This window comes from Oncorhynchus tshawytscha, linkage group LG21 (genome assembly GCF_018296145.1).
Source record: "Oncorhynchus tshawytscha isolate Ot180627B linkage group LG21, Otsh_v2.0, whole genome shotgun sequence".
Classification (NCBI taxonomy): domain Eukaryota; kingdom Metazoa; phylum Chordata; class Actinopteri; order Salmoniformes; family Salmonidae; genus Oncorhynchus; species Oncorhynchus tshawytscha.
This window is the reverse complement of record NC_056449.1, coordinates 9442862-9455179: the sequence shown is the minus strand read 5'-3', so window position 1 is coordinate 9455179 and position 12318 is coordinate 9442862. Positions and strand designations below refer to the sequence as shown.

Here is a 12318-nt window from a genome sequence, read left to right as displayed (position 1 = left end):
CAGTAGTAGGCTCTATGTATTTGAATAGCAATAATATGAAGTGTTCATTCATTTCGACATATGGACGGGGATATATTTGGAACCATAGAACAGCACGGCGCACACAATCTCTCCACGACTCTAGCGCTCACAGTCACAGATGAGCTCACATCACATTGGGAGTAGTCTAGTCATTTTGAAGAACTATCCTGGCCATAATGGGGAAACAACAAACTGGCAAAGTCTGCATAAACTGTTACGATATTATTCATTGAAAACTAAACCAACCCAACCCTTACCCTTCCTCCACCAATCTCAATCTCATAGCATGTGCTGGCTAAACGCGGAAGCACCGTCTATAAGAGGATAAACCGATTCAAGCAGGTTCCAAACGCTTTTTGTCACGCAACCGAGTTTGTGATCTTAATAAACTCGCTGGCTAAAAGATCTCGCGCAAGGCATGCTGAGTGAGCGTGTATCAGAGTTTGGGTCTGTCACGCAGTGCCATAGAGGTATGTGGAATTTGGAAGGCACAGCACGGCTGTTTAATATTATGAAAATGATTTTAAATCATAATGGTGTTGGGTTCCCAGTGATACAATAAAGTTCAAGTGGTCAAAAAATCTAGGCCTGCAGTTGGGCCAAATCTTGAACTGATCTCTTTCTTAACGCAATTGAAATCTAAACTTATGCACAAGACAATCAAAGTCAAACCTCTGTTTTGGTTCTGAAATAAATAAAAATACAATAATAATCAGATAATAATCAGATGTAAATGGCTACTTAGTTGTAAATAATGTATTAGGCCTACTACGTTTCTTATTGAGTGATGCTGTTGTGCATGAAGAAAACCCCCAAATGTGTTCATTTGGAGATGAAATAAAACAGGCGCCTTTACAATAATACAACAACATGTAGTGTTAGAGTCTTGAAAAGGCTGCCATTTTAATAAAAACAACATTTAAAGTTTCTTAAAGTTCTCAAATCAGTGAAAACAATGCTGCCTTGGGACACTATTACGCATATGCGTAATTAGCTCCTTATAACCTCAGATGGATTTAGTATTCGCGTTAAATGCCACGCATTGCAACAATCAAAGTAACACTTAATAATATCATTAACATTTGCATACAGACCAACAGTCATCAGAGAATTACCTAGCTATGGCCCATCACCATCGATTTGCACGACCATCATTATAACCTGCTTATCAATTACTGATGCTTATTTCACCTGCAGATCGAGGCCTGTTGATTATGCATAGGTATTTACTGAGAACCGTAATCCAGGATGTGTGCCTTTTCTTTTTTTTCTCGGACGTGTTACATGGCTTTTGTGATGGTAACGAGGTGGTACAATGGCATTGTTATTTACTTCAATGATTCCTAAATTGACTATTTAGAAATATTTACATTTCCAATTTATTTAGCAAGTTATCGGAAAACATTTAATTTGCAATGTTAAAGTCTGTGCCTTTACTAATGGGAAACTATTTATACAAGTTACACATCATTAATTCAATATGTACAGGTATTATTTGAAAACAACTCTGTCGCTTGAAATCATACATTAACTATTCAGCACATCAACAGTAGGCCTACTTTCACACGCACATACACACACATTTACAATCAGATACATACATGCTTGAAGTTTATGCAGATAATATTTTCTTTGCACATTTCCAGCTAATTTAGCCTGACCAGCTTCCTATAAAAACAGATGAACGAAATGAACGAAAACCTTGTCAAACTTTCTGTTGACCCTCTCTGGTCTCTCATGTTAGACCTACTGGAAAGAACACGACACAATGGCACACAAAGATATCAACTCAATAGCCTATTAACACTGTCTGCTTCTCAAGTTTCCAGCTCATGGTGTCATCATAGTGTCATTAATTCAATATTGGGACCCCCGCCTCCCCCCCCGCCAATTACTCCCCAAAATAATGTTTCCATTGCAAAACGGGCGCAAAACGTAAGATTATCAATTGGGCGTCCAACAAGACAGTCTTGATTAGATTTGATTTGATTTAATTCCCTAACATCTGGGAGGGTGTCAGAGTCTTGATGAATTCCTCATCAGCGCAGGCCTGGGAGTCGTCGCTAATATCCCCAGAGTGGAAGTTGAAGCAAACGCTCTACCCTGCAAGCAGATGTTCAGCTATAGTGAAGTACATTTGTCTTTTGACAGATAAATATTCCACACTTTTCAGAGGTGCTAAATTAGCAATTTACATAATTTGTATACTTGCCATTCCCGAAAACCACTCCAAGACGAATTACCCCCGTGCCCCGTAACTCATCACTTAAAGAAGTCTCTGGAGAGAGAGACCACCTTTCTGCCTGAACTCTCATACGATTTCAAATAGACAAGGGTAATTACACCTGATTATTGAAGATGATATACAAAAAGCTATTGGTAGTCCTAACCATTGTGCCCTGTTGAAAATGCCATCCATACCATCACTCTCCCACCCATATGTTTATACGCATGTTTCGGACCTTGCCATGTTTTCTTCAATTAATCTCGTGTATTTGATTTAGTTTAGCTCAGGTTGTAACATTATAGTTTTCAGTTGTTGCCTCAACCCGCATGGGCCAACGTTTGCTTCAACAAAGTTTGCACCTGAAAGCCGCTCCGTCTTTTGTTATTGGGCCGCGAGGACACCCCACTGTGGCAGTGTCTCGCCCCGGGGAATGGGTAACAGCAGATCACTGCCCTCCCGCCTACCTTAGCCTTTCAAACTGAATATCTAGGACAATGCTTGTTAATGTCTCTCATTTGAAAAGGTGAATTAGAAGAGGGGGTTCCAAAGTCTTTCCATGAAGACCTGAAAATACTGCTAACGGCCCAAAGTAACTTTCACGCGAGTTAGAGGATGTTTGAAAGGGAAGATAAGAGTTAACAATGTGGGCACTGAAAATGTGTAGCAGAGCTGTCAACATGCCTACTAGCGCGCCCACCACCGCTCCAGTTACGTAATGTGGCTCGCCACATGATCCACAGTTTCCCGCGGGGTTTTAATGGTTACGAACATGACGAGGCAGATCAATTCACTCTCCACGAACCGACTAATGAGTTAACTCAATTTCAATTCACACAAAAAACGTATAGGCCTATATGAATGTGCTAATATAATAACCTTTTCACAAGTCTTTATCCAGAAGATTTATCCAAACGTTGACACAGAAAATCAAGGAAAGTGAGAAATAATCGAAGATCTAATACAATTTACAATTTTGTCATGGAGCTGTCAATCAGAGCAAAACTGTTTCAAGGCAGCTGGAACTATCGTTGCATAACAGTTGTGTGAAATATACCCAATATTTTTTGCGCATTCCATACAGAGTTGCCCCCTGCATCTCCATCTGGTTAATCCAGTAGATGCGTCTGCTCTGCTCCATTGCATATCCCCCCTGTACAATTTCTATCACATAACACATCACAAACAAATTATTTTGATATGAATTTGTTTTGTCATATAAGCTTACCCTGGTTGTTGCGGCATATCTAATCACCATAAAATATTTGTGGGATGGCTTGGATAGTTATCTCCCCAATACCCCACTGGCAAGTGATGAACAAAGGATGAACTACATCAGTCTGCTGTTATCATTCATTATCAGATGAGCTATTCGTTCAACATGGAATCATGGCGTCTTCTATGAAAACAAACACCATTTAAGAACGTTAAACCTCTCCAATATGTCTAACACAGGGTAGCCTACGTCAAATAATGTCTAGAAATCCAAAATATAAGAATCATGTCGGACTTTGGTCAAATTATGCCCTGTTTCTGCTCTCGTGCAGTTTTCAGTTTCCATGCAAAGCGGTAATATGTTTATATTTTTAATGTGAGAAAATAAAAACACGTGTCCATAACTCATGTAATGTCATAGGGAAAACAATGCTCTCCATTTCACCTACACAAATCAGTTATGAGTCCAATTACTGTACATCACACTTGAATAATCAATTTAGGGGTGTTTTCATTATTTCCTTAAAATCAAATTAATTGTATGACTCTTATCAGGGGACAACTTTTCTGACTCATGATACACATGGATTTCATTTCCCCCACTTTTATAATAACATATAATGTTAGTGAAATGTTCAAAATAACAGAATGCTATTGCACAACCAAGAAAGGTTCCACTTGAACTTTAAATGTCCAGGAAAACATAAGTAACACACCAGACAGTATGTATACACTGAAGTATGACCATAAGCAAATACATTAAGGCCACACAGACAGACAGACAGAGAGAGAGAGAGAGAGAGAGAGAGAGAGAGAGAGAGAGAGAGAGAGAGAGAGAGAGAGAGAGAGAGAGAGAGAGAGAGAGAGAGAGAGAGAGAGAGAGAGAGAGAGAGAGAGAGAGAGAGAGAGAGAGAGAGAGAGAGAGAGAGAGAGAGAGAGAGAGAGAGAGAGGAGAGAGAGAGAGAGAGAAGAGAGAGAGAGAGAGAGAGAGAGAGAGAGAGAGAGATCTAGCCAAAAGAGATGCAACAGAGACAACACTGTGAGCAGTGGCTGATTGAGAAGGGAAAGGTGAACAGACACACTGCTCGGTCACCTCTTCTCTTCCAGGGCCATGGGTGGTGACAGTGGACCAGAGAGAGCAAGACAAAGTGGCGACATCATATGATCACAGTTGGGGCTAAAGTCTTTCCCTGGGCAACGGACCCCTTGCACCAGTAAATAAGAAGGGAAAAACCTCAATGAGAAAACAGTGCCTCAGCTCCACACATCCCAGGGGGTCAGAACATGGGATGAGAGAGGTCTTAGGGTGCATGGCCTCAACAGCCACCAGAGCACCTGTATAAGGACTGTAGGTGAGGAGTAGAAGGAGGGTTAAGTTTACACAAGTGTTGATGCTTGCACTAGATGACAGGGCCCAAGCATATGTTCAATGGATAGGGTAGTGAGATATTCTGCTCCTTATGTCTGCAGCTGACATAACACTGGAACATTCCTCTCCAACCCACTCTCTGCTCTCCACATCTCCATATTTGATTCTCCCACTGCGCCTTCCAAACAATAAGGCCAGGGTTATATTTTCCCCATAAAGAAATAACAGATATTATTTCATTGTCTGAAGGTTTTGTATCTTAGTGAATTATCACTGTTCCCATCTCGTTCCAGACTTCACACGTTCCCTTCGCTACAACCGAGCACACAGTATTCAACATCCATTTTCACCTGGGAGCCGCCTACTTCACCCACGCTATGATGGAAAAACATCTGTGCTATTGCTAATAACGTCTACCATGTCTACTGGACACTATTGTCCTTGCATGTTTTTGTCTTAGTTGCCACTATGGCAGTACAATGAGAAAGGTGTGTGTTAGGCTTGGAGAGGGAGGGAGGGGGACAGGTAGGGCCTGGTGAGAGGGGGATGTGGGGGCTGGGGAGCCAGGTGCTGGCGGAAATTGCCAGACTATTGCTAAAGCGACCTCATGCCAGGATAATGCAAGGGCCATAGGTGTCCCTGAGTCAATCCAAACCCTCATGCTGATAGTCTTTCAATGCCTGTGGGACAATCTCTCCCGTAATTGCTTTTTCCTGTTTCAATTCTCCTCTGGACAAGGCCTAGGAGAGACAAAAGAGAAAATATTTTGTTTTCAGCTTTGCAAAAGTGCACAACCATTATTTATGTGTCATGTTTTAGCATTTCTTATTTATTTGAAAGTGCAAATTGTGTCTCTCACTTGGATTATTGGTCACAAACATTGAGAGTGTTTTTGTTGTTGACGTGCAGCTAAAAAAAAGTGTGAGGTTAAATGTAAACCTGGAATATATCATACATTTGATTGTGAAGCTTTGTGATAAAATAACCAACAACATTGTAAAGTTTATATTTTATTCAGATAGCCTACTAGCCTAGGCTAGTCAATAGGTGTGACTGAAAGTGCAATTTTTGACTTAAAAATTGCTTTGTGATAGGCAACATTTCGCATGTTTTATCACCCACTTGTCTATTCACTAATTATGGGATTAGCGAATACCTTTGAAATATGTAAATGATATTCTCTCAGTTAATAGAATAAATATTTTCATATGCTATTTGAGAAATTCTATCCATACCACCGGTATGATGAACTTTGACATATTTTTATTTTGGGATGGAGGGAGTTCACCCCTGTGCGCCAATTGAAACCCAAGCTTCTCTCTCCAAATGTTCCACTTCTTGCCTTGAAAGTACCTCATAACAATAATGGCCCATTTGACAGTCTGAAATGGTTCAAGTTTGTTTTCGTTTTTTTCCTCTTTGTGGTTTTATTATTTTATTTTATCACAATAACATCGAGTTTAAAATATATTCTCATTAAATGAAGGTAATGTATTATTATTATTGTCTTAATTAGCTCTATATCAATCAAGGCTGGAAATTCCTATAATAAATCAAACAAATGAGGTTTACTGTTCTTCCGGAACAAAATCATTTAAAAACAAAATTATTGGTCGTAAATGTTTTTAATAATGAAGGCTACAATAAAAGCAGCAGGAAAGTTTCAAGTCAAACTATACGTGTTGATGTTTTAGATGTGATATAGTCTCCCTAATTCAGCCTATTTCTGACGAAAAGAAACTGTGCAGCCAGTGGTTTGCGTTATTAACGATTCACTTGACATGTCCTCGAAAGGCTCAGGCGAAATGAATGTCAAGGAAACTTCAATCATGCACAATGGGTAAAATTGTGCCAATTTCCCGTTAAAAACTATTAATGTGCCGCATGGTAGTGTGCAGCTGCGAGAGAATTGAATAAAACTCCAGCCATTTTAAGTTGATATGCTTCAAGAATTTGGGCACTTATTTTTTATATGACAGAAACATGGCCACATGTTGACGATAAGATCCATGAATCCCGTTACTACAAATTATACGTATATATCACATGAAACTCTCATGTAGCCTACGTGTTATTTATAGTCACAATGCTATGGCTTATTAAGTGTGTCAATAGACCTAAATAAGTGGAATGATGCAACAAGGATTAATGTTCATGCATTTCTCAAAAACATAAACAGAATGCATCATATTCCATCTCAGCCAAATTCATATGACCCTAAGTATAATGCCATCTGCACAGTTCGTTTTAATTTTTGCCTGATATCAATAGAGTATCGTCTCTCCCGTCTGCCTGTTACATGTAATATGCTGTCCTTCATGCATTTGAAATGAGAAATTGACGGAGATGAAGGGGGAGGCAAACATCTGTTGGCCTAAAAGTGATATTGTAAGACATTACTTTGGCTTACCAGGCCCTAGTGTACTAAACATTCACACCTATCCAGGTTAGCACAGTTTACCTTAAGAGCAATCAAAACGAATCTCTACAACAACCAAATCCAATGATTTGTTTGTACAGTACTTGAATGAATGACATAATGCAAATTTACACCAGCTAAAACAACACAAGCCTATGGTACACCTTACATTGTGATAAAACTGGGGTCAGATATTTTCTAGAGCAGATGATCAGGGGGCCAAAACATAATTTTCAAATCATTTGTAGACTGCAATTTGACCGCAATAAGCCTAAACAGATATAACCATTTAACTAAAACAAAACTCGCTTAAATTTGCATACAATCACATATATCTATCTGTTATGTGTGGGAATGCTTTGGAACAGATTTCCAAAATTAAAATCACCTGGAGCTGATTTGCTGGTGTATTGACAGTATTTTATGTCTAATAATAAAAAATACATGGGGGGCCAAATAAAATCACCAGCAGGCCAAATTCGGACCCCTGGCCGCCAGTTGGGGAACCCTGCTATATGGAAAAAAGCTCCCTAGCCATTAATAAGTGTCTGTGTGTCTGTCCAAATTTCCGATAGTGTGTCTGCCAAATACTCCGTTTAATTTACCTTGTCTAGATAATGATTTTTCGTGTATTACCTAAATAAGGTGAAATCTGGGGCATGCAGACGCTTGTAGACTGGTTTTTGGAGTCAGTGAAGTGTGAAATTGCAACACCAGACAGCCGGCATAATAGCACAGAAGGGGGCTAATGCCCCTGCTACATTCACAGAACATTTTTATAATGGCTAAATTAAAAGAAAAAAACTATAGATTTATACTCTCGTCAGTTTTGACATTGTTTTTCCCCATTTTATGTCAGTCTTTCTCAGTGTTGGTGATTCTATATGTCCATTTTGTTCTCTCATTAAGATTCACTAACGAGATGATTACCCTTAGTTCTCTGTTCGAGGGAAACAATATGAGTAGTGGAAAGAAAGAGAAAGAAAGCGAGAGAAGGGGGGGGTGATGATTGGGTATCAGACCCAGCATTCTGGGTTGATAATTTGAGCCCCTTTACAACCCCCCCCGCCCCAACAGCCTGACGTGTCACAGGAGGAAGAGACAGAACAATTCAAATTAATAACTGTGAGCTGCTCTGTTTCCGCTCCACCCCACCTAGTTAACACACTCAATCACACACTGCACACACACACGCATGCAGACACTCAATCACACACTGCACACACACACGCATGCAGACACTCAATCACACACTACACACATGCATGTGGTATATGCACACAAACATGTATGCATATGAGTGCAGTCAGTGCACACACTCAATCAGATACACACTTTGAGAGCAGTCTGTGCACACACACATACACTTGGGCGTAGGAGGAACCAAGTTTACGTTCTGAGAGAAAAATCAACAGAAACGTTTGTTTTGTTGGCCTTGGCCATTCCCAAGTTCATTCTAGGTGGTGTCACTTATTTCAGATCATTCTGGTATCATTACACACCAAAGTGCCACCAAATCCCTCCGACTCTCCATTTAACACTCCCTCTGGTGCAGAACGTAACCTCTCTCAGAGCGGAGGTCACTGTTTTGGTGGTCTGGACTCCCCAGTCACTGGACCAGCTCCTCCTACCAACACAACTCCCTAAGAGCTTGGACTCTATCGTCTCTATAGTCAACATCAAAGGCCTTTATGGTTCAGAGTAAGATGGGGTTTTGGGGGGTCTTTTTGATGCTGGAAACATGTTGAAGGGTAAAATACCGCCCGTGATAGATTGATTGGCATGTTTCACGGCCCAATCAGCGTCATTTGCCTTTTTAGGAAAGAGTTTAATGTCGGCCACGAAAAAAACAAGACGAGCTGAAGAGTCCAACTGTGACCTGGACTATATTAATCCAAAACACACGGTCGTAGAGCAGAGATCGTAACCTCTGGTGCAGAAACAAATCCATTGTTTGTATAAACTATACAGAATCATAGAGAATGTTTTCTGGTGTAAAGATGTTGCAAGACAAATATGATATGCATCCAAACTACGCCCCAAAACTAAAGTCGCAGAGTTCTTTAACCCAATGAGAGGCCCACTTTTGGGTTTTCCGAAAGTTACAAAGCAGATAAAATCTTGATAGTGAAACATTTTGGAGTTAAAACAACGTTGCTGATCGTGAGACATTCGGGTTAAATATTGTTTTGATGAAGGTTCTCATTGGCGGCAGCTGTAGACAGACTTTTGGCTAAGTATGGGAGGATAGTAGACAGACAGACATCCCAAGCGGTTTAGCCTTGTTTAAATGTATTAATCCACTTCTAATTCCAGCTGGCCCCCTGAGAGTGGGACCCCTCCAAAAAAAAAAAATCTGCCCATTAATTGTGAGGTCAGGCAGAAGGGGAGGACTGGGCGTATTTTTTTCTGCTCCAATCAGTTTGTAGAGGTCCAGCGATTAAAAAATGAAGCCCAAACCTTTGCTCAACGGGGGAAGTAACAAAATGATAAATTCTCAATGAATTTCTGATTGTGCGAGTCAAAATACTGTAAGGGTAAAGTAAAAGATAATTTGTATGAAGCTGCAGACTGATACAAGCATCTTTCACAAGCTCCCTGCATCTGGCAATGATAAAGACACCTCTGCCTGTGAGCAGAGCAGTCAGTCAGTTCCCCCATGCCACCAACCCAACACAGCCACAACCTAACTCCAGGCAGCTACAACTGACAAGCACCTAACTGCCAACCAACCCCCCTCCAATTATGAGGGAACTACAGCTAACCTCTGAGGGGGTCCCACACTGTCACTTCCGATATAAACATGACACAATACATACAGTAATTAAGGGCCATTTCCAGGGCCATAATCAGGGTTTGAGTTTTAGTGAGGTCCGGATGGGGGAACCTTTTGTCAGAGGCCCAACCCAAAACTTTGGGCCTCTGAAACCTCTCTCTCTCGTTCTCCTCTGCATGCATTGCAGCCTGCCTCAGCCTTACCACTGAGCGCCACATCACTGTCTGTCTCAGCAGCCTACTATCTGTCAATCAAAATGAATCTGAGAATTTCGTAGCATATCTTTTGCTGCTGCTGAGGTAGGCTCCATTTAACATTAGTTTCTTACTTCATCTTGCTAGCTGGCTAAGTAATACTAGCCAGAGCCCTTCAACATTACTGCCACTGACCTCTTTGCCTGACTGACATTTATATAAGCGACTATTTAACAGTTGTTCACTCATTCTCGGTTTTTGTTTGTTTGGGGCATGTCTATAGACATGGCCAATCTTGTCTCAGAGCATTTCGTATTATTCTATACGTATAACCGAGACATTCCATTTAGTATGGTATGTATTCATTTGTGGATGTCCATCCCTCATTTCGTATGATATGCTACGTATTATCATTTGTATTATATGGTACGAATATGCAAAACTTAAAATGCACAAATTTGTTAAACGTTTGACATGTTACGAATTCTAGCGAGGGGACTAACGTCAGCTAGCTTGCTAACGTTAGCTAAGCTAGGGGTTCGGGTTAGGGTTAAGTTTAGGAGTTAAGTAAAAGTGTTAAGATTAGGGTTGGGGAAGGGATAAGGTTTTAAAATTGCCTTTTGTCCGGCATCTCACAAACACACTGTCAGCAGCGTCTCTAGTTGCCTACTTGAGCTGACTGCGAGCTGGGGTAGTTCATTTCACTCGGCCTGTGGCGCGAGAGGGAGGATTTATCAGTTTGTGAGAGTGTTGAATGTGATGATAAAAAGCCAAATCCAGGGAGGCAAATCTGGGGGATGCAGGTGAACATAAAGAACAAAACACTGTTCATGAACAAAACACTCATTCGCAAAGAGGCAAGCGCAATTAGAACTCTGTCAGATCAAAAATATTGTCACGCCCTGATCTGTTTCACCTGTTCCTGTGATTGTCTCCACCCCCTCCAGGTGTCACTTATTTTCCCCAGTGTATTTATCCCTGTGTTTCCTGTCTCTCTGTGCCAGTTCATCTTGTATGTTTAGTTAAGTCAACCAGGGTGTTTTTCCCGTACTCCTTTTCTATTCTCTTTTTATAATCCTCCCGGTTCTGACCCCTACCTGACTGTGGACTACTTTCCTGCCTGCCTGATCATCCTGCATGCCCTTGATTCTGCCTGCCCTTCGGTACCTATTGGACTCTGATCTGGTGTTGACCTTTTTGCCTGTCCACAAACATTCTCTTGCCTACCCCTTTGGATTAATAAACAGACTCCAACCATCTGCCTCCTGTGTCTACATCTGGGTCTCGCCTTGTGCCTTGATAGTTTGAACTGGCCATGACAGACTCAGCAGAGTTGGACCAGCTCCGCCACGCTGTCTCCCTGCAGGGAGCCACCATTGGGAGATATGAGGAGTTGTTATAGGGCCTTTTGGAAGGGCTTAGTTCCTTGACGGAACGCCATGACCATGGGTTAAAGGCTATTATGGAGCAAATCAGGGAGTTAACTCAGTGGTTGTCTGCCACCTCTGAAAACCCCAATCAGACAGTCATTTTTCTGCTATCTGTGGTGAGTTTGTATAGCTTACCCCGATTCCCCAAGAACCCAGCTTAGCTCCTCCGGAACAATATTCGGGGAATCCTGGTACCTGCTGGGGTTTTCTTTCTCAGTGCTCGATTATTTTTGAACTACAGCAATCTTCGTTTCCTTCAGACCAATCGAAGATGGCATATATTATTACGCTAATGTCGGGAAGGGCACTCGACAAAGCCTTAGTGGACCTGAAACATCGGTTCACGACAGCACCCATCCTCATCCATCCAGACCCCTCGCGTCAATTTGTGGTGGACGTGGATGCTTCTGATGTTGGAGTGGGGGCCATCCTGTCCCAGCAATCTGCCCAGGACCAGAAGCTTCATCCCTGTGCCTTCCTGTCCCATTGTCTCAATCCTGCTGAAAGGAACAACGATGTTGGCAACCGCAAACTCCTGGTGGTGAAGATGGTGTTGGAAGAGTAGAGGCACTGGCTGGAAGGAGCAGAACAGCCATTCCTGGTCTGGACCGATCATAAAAACCTGGAATATCTCCATACAGCCAAGCACCTCAACTCCAGGCAGGCCCAG

General features: G+C 41.5%; 1 long non-coding RNA gene across 1 annotated transcript in view; it reads right to left on the bottom strand.

The window, feature by feature from the left end:
- The window catches only part of LOC112220876, a 136846-nt gene that overhangs the window by 58634 nt on the left and 65894 nt on the right, over nt 1-12318 (bottom strand). The window lies entirely within an intron of this gene.